The 10,267-nt window shown below is 43.6% G+C and overlaps 1 non-coding gene across 1 annotated transcript; it reads right to left on the reverse strand.

Moving 5' to 3' along the window:
• Positions 1 to 6,416: 6,416 nt before the first annotated feature.
• LOC123326669 lies at positions 6,417 to 6,519 on the reverse strand. The gene has a single exon (XR_006541242.1). It is a non-coding gene; the product is annotated as a U6 spliceosomal RNA (small nuclear RNA).
• Between the last annotated feature and the right edge of the window lie 3,748 nt (positions 6,520 to 10,267).

Here is a 10,267-nt window from a genome sequence, read left to right on the forward strand (position 1 = left end):
TCATTAAAAATCACTGAATTTTACATTTACAGTGGGTGGATTTTATGGCATGTGAACCATCCCTCAAAGCTACAAAGTTGCTCAAAGAATAGTGTTTAAATCTTGTCTTTCAGGACTAGGGAGGATATTTCTCCTCTGTGTGTGGCTTTGCCTGTTTGACCACTACTTTCATGAGCCTCCTTTTTATTTATTTTGTTTTTTCTTTTCCTCTTAAACTCGGAGGGAGGTTTATAATTTCCTTCTCTGTAGTTGATTCAAAAGTGGAAGGATTTTTTTTTTTAAAGATTTTATTTATTTATTTGAGAGAGAGAGAATGAGAGACAGAGAGCACGAGAGGGAAGAGGGTCAGAGGGAGAAGCAGACTCCCCGCTGAGCAGGGAGCCCGATGCGGGACTCGATCCCAGGACTCCAGGATCATGACCTGAGCCGAAGGCAGTCGCTTAACCAACTGAGCCACCCAGGCGCCCAAAAGTGGAAGGATTTTTAATTGGCTGCTGTGGTTTAAGGCTAATCCTCCTTAAATGTGGAAGATTAGATTAGATGAGCCACTAAGGTCTTTTCCAGCCTCAATACATGAAGCAGTCGTTCTCTTTTTCTCCCTCCCCCCTTCTCCTTTTTCTTTTCTGTTTGAAAATAAGCTCTGTTATCCTCAGTGGCAGAACATTTACCCATTCTTTGGGCCACCTACGCATCAAAATGTGCTGACATTTGAAATACAGCATAATTGTACTTAGCAATACAACATTTCCCCATGACGTCATTGTGACTCTACTGAGTGCCAGCATATTCGGAAAGTGACTCAGAAGGATGTTCCATTGGCCCCAAAGGAGAATTTGGATTCTGTGGAAAAACTCAAAGATACTCAGAAAGGGACGTCATTCAGAAGGGGCTAAGGGTACCTTCTTCCTTGCTCCAGATGGATCCATTCTCTGGTATTTTCCTGGGAATTGTCACATGAACTTCATCACTTCCAAGGCATCCAGGCTTCTCTCCAGTCCTTATCTTAGTATCTTCTTTAGGTCTGAGAAAGCTCAGCGTGGGAAAAAAGTGCCTCTGAGTCACTTTATATTGTTACCACTGTTGTTATTGTTTTTTTTTTTAATCTGTGAATTTAAGAAACATTCTAAAAAGCTAAAAATAACAGAATATTTAGCAACTTTTTATATTCCTCCCTTCAGTTTGATAAATTCGGGTGTGTGAAATCTAACTTCATAAAATCTTGGAATCCCTTCCCACTTGTGAAGCATTGGTACAAGAAAAAGTGAATGAATTTAAGAGGAAAGCATTGAAATGTGTACACATATAAGGAAGATGTGGTATGCTAATGGGTTTTTCTAGCAGATTTAAGTTCTTGTATGAGAATTTTTTCTTGATCAAATAGTGCCTTGTCTCATCCTTGTTAACTTCAAACTGACTGGTGTTGTCAGCATCCATCAGGAAGAAGCAGTTGAGGCCAGTGTGAGTTTATGTTGAGGATGAGCCAGGAGAGGAGAGGCATTCCCAGACAGCAGCTCTGGCCCTCTAGGGTCCTTAGAATCAGTGTTTGCTCCCCATTTCAAAGCTGCCTCCATAAGAATGCTTTTTTTCCTTTAAGCTAATGCCATAGTTGCTGCCGCCATCTTGTCCTGAGTCAGTGGTAGACCAGCAAGCCAAGTCTTACTTAGTCTGTTCTCCTTATGACCCTGGGAAAGATTTTTCTATAGCCTACCTAGAATGTGTCTCTTGATTTGGTTTAGTGTTTTGATTGATAGAGTCTCAGCTTTCATGTGCATGGGCTGGGATGAGGGCGGCCCTCACTCTCAGGGCCATGCAGAGTGGGGTCAGCACCAGAGAATAACATGCGCCTCCTTACCTGTTGCATCCTAGGTGCCTTGCTTGCCTCCCCCAGTCCCTTCCCTGACACTGTCATGATTTACTGCCTGCCTGAAACAGCTATTAATTCCATGGGATTTTAAGTTACACTAGATTCTTAGAGTTTGGGTGGTATTGTTTTTTAAGATTTTATTTTTAAGCAGTCTCTACACCTAACATGGGGCTCGAACCCACAACCCTGAGATTAAGAGTCACATGCTCCACCAACGGAGCCAGCCAGGTGCTCTTAAATGGAAAACTTTTTTTTTTTTTTTAAAGTAATCTCCACACCCAACGTCAGACTCGAACTCAGAGAACCCTGAGATCAGGGTTCAAGATCAAGATCTTGAATTGCATTCTCTACTGACTGAGCCAGCCACGTGCCCCTCTGGGTGGTATGAAGAGTGCCTTATATCAAAGTGCATGGTCTCTCTTTGAATGGCCTTCTCAGAAATGTCAGTCAACATCGATTAGGGAAACTTTTGGAGTCTGGGGTGATAGAAGTGCATTAGTGTATGTGTAGTGCTAGCCAAAGGCATCTTGTAATCCAGAGGAGGAGGTAAGAGTGACAAGGGTGAGACTATTAGAGGACATTGCTGAGCAGGGTGGTATGACTTCAGGAGCTGGGAAAAGGGAACCTGTGAGTGGGCTGATGAAGTGGAGAGACCGAACTGGCCCCTGCAAGCCCGTCTTGCCTGGGAGAAGGGAAGATGGACGGACGGGCTTCCAGGTTGAGTGGCAGGCGCTCTGAGGTGGGATGTGCAGTTGGGGAACCGTGAGGAAATAAATTTGACCAGAGGAGGAGAAGAGTGTGAAGGTGTGAGGGGGAAATTCTGGGCCCAGAAGAGACAGATGAGGAAGCCCTAAAAGCCATGCCCCCAGAGACCACTGTGAACTTCTGAATGAGACCGGCTAATGGCAAATCGCATTGGAAATGAATTCCAAGCATTTAGAAGGGAGGCGAATCAAGGTAGTGAGTGATGGCAGTAAGGGTGAAAGGTCAACTTGACTGATCATGTGAAGCAAAATAAATTGTAATCATTTAATCTATCATATAAGTATTGTGTGATGTGTAATTAGTTAGATAATAAAGGAATTAGATAGCAAATTAGATAACAAAGACTCAGATCTGTTAAAGCAGTAAGGTATGTGTGACAATTGTCTGGGTCTAGGGAAGATCACAAATGGCTCCCAGGTTTGTGGCTCGGGACATGAGAAATCCATGGCATCACAGACAGAAATGGGGGGGGCGGGTTATGAAAGAACGATGTTGGGGAGGAAAGCTGGTGAAATATGTTTTAGATGTGTATGGTGAGAAAATATCTAAATGGAGCTGTTTTGTGTTGGAAACATGGGGTGAAACGCAGGGGAGAACTCAGGGCTTCACGTGTCTGTTTGGGCTTCACTTAGAGCAGTGGAGTTGGCATCAAGAGCATAAAGAAGTAGATGAGCTCACTGAGGGAGTGAGAGGGTTTGGGCGGAGCAGAGCGAAGGGCTAGGGCTTCACTTGGGAGACACTTAGATGCCAGAGATCAATAATGTGCAGGAGAGAGAAGTGATAGCTGAGGGGAGCCCCAAAAGCTCTGTGTGGGGAAGTCTAAGGAAGAGTTGAAAGGAGTAAAACAAAATGCCACCAAGAGGTCAGAAAGATCCAGATTGAGAAACGACTAGAGCAAGGACTTCGCTAGCCTTGGGGGAAACAGCTTTAGTAGAAGGGCAGGGTGGGAGGGGGTGGAAGATGGATCATAAATATCCAAGAATACACAAGACACAGGAAGGAGATTGTGACTGGTGGTGGGCAGGGGGATAGCCAGATCTAGTGAAAATAACTTCTTTTCTGGGGAAAGAAGGAATTGGGCATGCTTGAAACTAGAAAAGAAGACACCATATACAGAGATTCGGAGATGCTGAAAAATGAGGGAAGTTGGGAGAACAGGCTTCAGTGGGAGATGGAAGGGGTATGGAGGCTAGCTGTAGAGAAAACAGCCTTTTTCCTGAGCCTCAGTAGAAGGGCGGTGATAGATGGGAATGATGTTTTCCCAGGAGACGTGTGTAGGGGACTGGGATTTCAGGGGAACAAGGAAAGAGCACTCACTGTTTGGCTTTGAGCAGATAGCTCAGAAATATTATAACTCAAGTGAGTTCTGACAGTGTTGATGTATCTAATATTTAAAACTAAATGCTGATGACATGTACACTCAACTGTAGGATTATATATAATGATGATGTGCTAGGAGCCAGATCATTGCTTATCAGTGCCTACTTAATTAAGCATTTACCGGATTTTAAAAGTCCTTAATAGAACCCATTCAAAATAAAGTAGGAAACCACTCAGCAATCGGATCTTCCATCCCTATCACCAAAGTCTGCCTTCTCTCATGGAAGATTATGTGTAAATGCTACTGGTGGTTAATTGGAATGTTTGTCCCTGTTTTTATTTAGAGTTTGGATAGTCAAAATCCATGCTTATACAATGGGGTTTCCTTTCCCATTGCTGCTTAGGAAGATGCTTCTCTCACAGTCCGGGTAGAGGATGGGGAAACCTTCCTAGACATGGTCCTATGTGAGTGGTGGGCGCAGAAGTGGGGCAGGCAGACAAAAGATCAAGGAAGAATAGATTGCAAAATTAGAAAATTCTAAAACTGGACTCAGTGTTTCAAGATAAAAGCAGAATATATGAGATAATGTATGTGAAGGTAGCTGGAGGGTGACAATGTGCTAGGCAAACACAGAGCATTATTACGTACAGTTATATCAACCTGGACCAAGACTTCATTTTGACCTAGCTTTGAGTCCCAGGTCTGCCACTTTCTAGATGTGTGCTTCATTTTCTCATCTGTAAACAAATATAATAATAATATGTGCTATACTGAGAGGATCGAATAATATTGACACAGCCCTAGCAGAGTGAAGGCCGGCCATGGGCAGGTCCTCCCTGGCCCTGTCAACTACTAGTTTAATTCTTTCACCAAATTAACCAGGGATTTCTGGAGTCTGAAGTTGTCGTTCATATTCTGTAGTTCTAGGTAAGTGAATTTAGCTGTGGGCAGCCTACTCTAGACACTACTGGACATTCAGCATGCATGAGAACAAGGCCTCTCACACATACTAAATCAGATATTGTCTAACAAGAGAAGCAGTTGATGCACCATTCACAATGTTTTTAAACCTATATAAAGAGTCATTGATTCAGAACAATTGCTAGGCCTGTGAAAATGTGTTTGTTGGTTTCCATGGAGCCCACCCTGCTGGCTGTTGGGTGATGGTGCCTTAATTACACGCTGGGATTGCCAGGGAGCCTTCACAGTTCTTTCTATGACAACACCTCCTTATGTAGTAACTCGACCACCATCCTCAACTGTGTTTCCCATGTAGGAGTCGCTCTTAAAAGAGGGGAGAAGATTCTGCTGGTAAGTTTCAGCCTCCCATTGATTTATCCTTATGAAGATCTCTTAAGTGGATAAGAAGTTTTCTGAGTTTTGACTGCCTATCTTTCGGGCTGTTTTGCCAGATCTTGGGAGCGTGGCCTAATGTCTTTCTTTTTTCAATGACATGTTGACATTTCTCTTGATTAAGATAAAGGAGTCTTGGCTATGTCAGTTTACTAGGTAAAATTAAGCCTGTTTTACAGTGAACTTGTAAACTTGTAAAAAGCATTGTCAACAGATGCTGTTAGGGTTCAATGTTCGCAATTTTATTTATTTATTTGTTTGTCTATTTTTTAAAGATTTTGTTTATTTATTTGACAGAGACACAGAGAAAGAAAGAACACAAGCAGGGGGAGTGGGAGAGGGAGAAGAAGGCTTCCCGCGGAACAGGGAGCCCAATGCGGGGCTCGATGAGGGGCTCGATGTGGGGCACGATCCCAGGACCCTGGGATCATGACATGAGCTGAAGGCAGAGGCTTAACAACTGAGTCACTCAGGTGCCCCTGATGTTCAGAATTTTAAAATGTCTCCAAGACCACTGATAAACCTCTTGCTGTTTCTGGTAGAATTTTTTTTTTTTTTTTAAAGAAGGAAGGAACAGCTTAGTGTCTTTTAAAATGAAATCATACAAATTTTATGTCTTCTAAATAACATAATTTTTTACTCTTCACTTAAATTTTTTAGATGTATTTGTACAGAAGTTTCAAGGCTTGCTTCGAATCATATCTTGAACTTCTGAGGAGGTGACAAGTAAATACATCTTTCAGGTTCAGGAATCAGACTTCTTAGGTTCAGTGTCTGGCGTGCACATGTGTACACATACACACACACACACACACACACACACACACACAGAACAGACTATGGGAAAATCCCGGGAGTAGAGTTACGATGTCCATCATGTTTTGCTCTCACTAGGTCGCCTGTGCTGAACAGTGTTAATTCTCTTCCTCCTTCTCCTTCCTACCCTGTTGCTACTATTACTCCTTCCCCACTCCAGTTTTATTGAGATATGATTGACATATAACATTGTATTAGCTTAAGGTGCACCACAAAATGATTTGATATTTGTATATATTGTGAAACGATCATTGTAATGTAAGTTCAGTTAACATCCATCACCTCGAATAGTTACAGCAAAGTAGGGAGCCCTTCATGAATTTGCATGTCATCCTTGGGGGGCATGCTAATTGTCTCAGTATCATTCTAATTTTAGTATATATGCTGCCAAAGTGGGCACAATTACTTCCTTGTCTTTATTATCCTCATCATTCTTGTCATCCTCACTGTCTGTTGGGCGTGGAGAGCCCATCACTGTCTTCCCACACTTCCTGCATGGGGAAAGGGAATCAGGAAAGAGGAGCCTCCCCCATGCCCCCTCAGTTCACCATTTGAATTTCTTCCCTCTTCTCAGCCTAAGACTCCACTCCCTCTTCCCAAAGCCTTGGAAAGTTCACTGGGAGGGATCACTTTCTGTGTAGCTGTTAGTATTCCTTGTGTCCTCCTTCGGTGGTTATTCAGCACCGTAACGCATCAGGAATGGTCTGATGAAAATAAATGATTAAACCCAATGGAGCTCTGCTGTAAAGTGACTTTTATGTTGAAAGAGTGTGCTCAAAAATCTAATTATGGCTATGACCTAATTGAATCCTTTTTCTTTTTCACAGTTTAAGCAGCTATGGCAATGAGAATAACTTTTCATGGAAAATTAAAACCTAGAGGCAGTGCCTGATTTCCTTTACAGTGTCTAGCTGGGCAACAAAAACAGCTTGTGGATGTCTTTCCAGGACATCACTGTCGAAGCAACAGGAACTTGAAGTGGCACGTTCGGGAGCTGCCTTGTTATTGTTGAGCTGTATGGAAACAGTCAGCAAAGAAGTTAGTTATCTGGGAATTCTTCGTTTATGAATAAGGTTTTCCCAGAGGGCACATGGGAGGGGAAATACAGTTGTGGATTAAAGAAAAAAAAATTAAATTCCATTTCCCATTGTCAAAACAATTCATAGGGAAGGGAGTGACGCTAGAGGACATTTTGCTATTTTGGATAAGTTTGTTGTTTTCTTGTTTCCAATTATGCACTCCTAATTCTTTTCTGGGCTATTTTTAGTGCCATTGACCATCACAATGTTCTCTGCTGCAAAAGTATGATAACAATTCTGGCTTTCACAACTTCTGCCTGAATGAATTTGCAGCAGTTCATTTACTAAGGAAATACCCCGAATTTCTATAAATTTCCTGGCTCCAAGGCTTATATGTCATTTAAAATCACTAAAAGTGATTTTTGCAACACAAAGGCCGGTTAACTGGGGACTGTTACGAGGCGCCTGTCCAGGATACACTGATGTGTCCTTAGTGCACTCTGGGATAGTACTGCATAAATGAGTGCTGAGCGAATGCTGATCTTGTACACAGCTTTGCAGGTTTGTGCACTCACATCAGATACAGAGAAAGGTGGAATTCTGCAGGTATCTCCTGAAGTACCTCCCACCGCCCCCAATAATGCTCTTGTGATGCATATACATCCTTGTTGTTTCCTTCTAGAGACCCTCTCTCTGCATCGCTAAAACTAGGTTTCCTAAGGTGTGGCCGAGCCCAGAGTCATCCACAAAGGGCTTTTCAGACCCTGTCCGTGCCCAAACCAGAGGGCAGGCTGGGGGCAGAAGTGATTTGCCCATGGCAAATGAGCGGCCATAGTCAGAGCTAATGAAATGAAACCGTTCTTGGGAAGTCCAAAGGAGCAGACGTTCGTTACGGGAAAGCTGAGTTTTGACGCGTGATAGAAAGGAATGACCCGTGGATGTGAAAGACTTTTAGTGATGTTGTTTTTGTTTATATGTGTTTGTCCCACTGTAAGGCCAGGCAGTTAAGTACAAGCAGGTTGTGCTTGTTTGTATGACTCCAGAATAGCCAGCCAGCCAGTGAAATATGCAGCAAGGAAAGTTTTTTTTCAGTCAACAACGAATTGCCTGGTACCATATAAACACAACTAGTGTTAGACTGTGTGTGTTAATTGTATTGTTTCTGTGCACTCCTGGGGGGTGTTGGTGGAGGGAGGTTGTGAGGGGAACAGGATCTCCCTGGCGACACCTCCACATCTGTCCTCTTATCGTGTGACTTCTGGGGGCTGGGGGGCATGCTCCCAGTGCAGCCCCCGAGCCACATCTGTCTCCAAGGAAAGTTCTATCTTGTTCCTTTCCTGCCTCACCTCACGCCGTTCATTATTCCCTAGTTGGGGCTTTGTGTGTTTTCTGCACAATTTTGCAGATGCACCCCATGTTTGGCCCAGAATGTGGTAGGTGATTAGTCAAGGGTTGATAAATAAAATACCCACCACTTTGCCTCACGTCCATGTCAGGAGAAGAAAAATAAGGGCAAGGATCAGGCTAATTAGAAAAATCATAATAATCCTGTCACTCCGCCCCAGCCAGCCACCTGGGTGTTTAGCGCAGGTGAGCACAAGGGAGGCATGGCATATCCTACTCAAGGTTATATCCCCAACACCTGCTGGAGTGCCCTGCTCTCCATAAATATGCCTAAATAATGCGTAAAGGGTCGAGGTGTTCCCAGATGCAAAATTTGAACTGCAAAGAATTTGGTGACTGTGTAAGTGCCTCTTACCTTTTTTAGTGAAAATGGAATTAGGGGCCACTGTTTTCAAGTCTCTGGTTTGTCTTTTGTACAGTGACTACCCCACCCCCCAAAAAACAAACAAGATTTTACTTTTTTTTCACACTGCATTCAATTTATCTTCTTGGAATTAGAACACTTTGGTTTCAAGGATCCAGTCACCTGTTATTATCTCTGCACTGCCCTCTCTCCCCCCAAAAGGATTTTCACCTGGGAAAACAAAATTTTTTTTTTTCAGGTGAGAGTAAGAGGCGTTCTCATGACTTTGGGCCCTGCATCCTTACAAATCCTTACCTTATTAATTGTACTGTGAGCATCGTCGACACTACTATCCCAAATTGCCAAATGTTTGTGACGTTTGGCTATGCTGTTCAGAGCTCTTCCCTCTGTGTGCCCTTAAAATGTTAGGATTTGGGAGTTCAGCACTTTGGCAAGAAGGGGTTTGGCGGTTATTCGGTGTCACCTTCATTGGAGTATACTTTATCAGTTTTGTCTTTTTTTTTTTTAAAGATTTTATTTATTTATTTGAGAGAGAGAGAGAATGAGAGAGAGAACATGAGAGGGGGGAGGGTCAGAGGGAGAAGCAGGTTCCCCGCTGAGCACGGAGCCTGATGCGGGGCTCGATCCTGGGACTCGAGGATCATGACCTGAGCCGAAGGCAGTCGCTTAAGCAACTGAGCCACCCAGGCGCCCCAGTTTTGTCTTTTTTTTTAAGATTTTATTTATTTGAGAGAGAGAGAGAGCACGAGCACGGGGGAGGGGGAGGGGCAGAGGGAGAGGGAGAAGCCGACTCCCCACTGAGCAGGGAACCAGACCCAGGGCTCAATCCCAGGACCCTGGCGCCACCCAGGTGCCCCTCAGTTTTGTCTTTCATGGATGGCTAGAACTCTCAAGAAATTAGAAAAGGAGTTCACTCCTTTCTGAGGGAGTGTGTGTCGTCTCGTATCCCCCACAGCTGAGGCCATAGTCCGTGATCAGGAGATACTTCTTCATGAAAGTATTCCCCACCCCCAACCTGGTATCGGAGTTGAGCTACAGCTTCGTGAACCACTCAGATCTCATTAAGTCCTGATGTATCTTCTGTGAAGTCAGTAATGGTTATTCCTCTTTTCCTCAATTTATACTCAGGCTGTTGACTGTTTACGGATTACGTAAGGCATACCTGGGTTTCCGTACTCACGCTTCTTATGAGGTTTTTCTTTTCCCTGAAAATTTTTTTTCAAGTTGTTCTGTTGGAACGTGTTACATTCAGCAAATTTATTCAGCAGAGATTTATAGAGTGATGAGACAGTAGAGAAGAGTGACAGATAGCCCCGCTCTCGGGAGACAGAAAGGCCTGGATCAGAATTGCACTCTAGCGA

The sequence above is a fragment of the Neomonachus schauinslandi genome, chromosome 14 (assembly GCF_002201575.2).
Source record: "Neomonachus schauinslandi chromosome 14, ASM220157v2, whole genome shotgun sequence".
In the NCBI taxonomy this organism is placed as follows: Eukaryota; Metazoa; Chordata; class Mammalia; order Carnivora; family Phocidae; genus Neomonachus; species Neomonachus schauinslandi.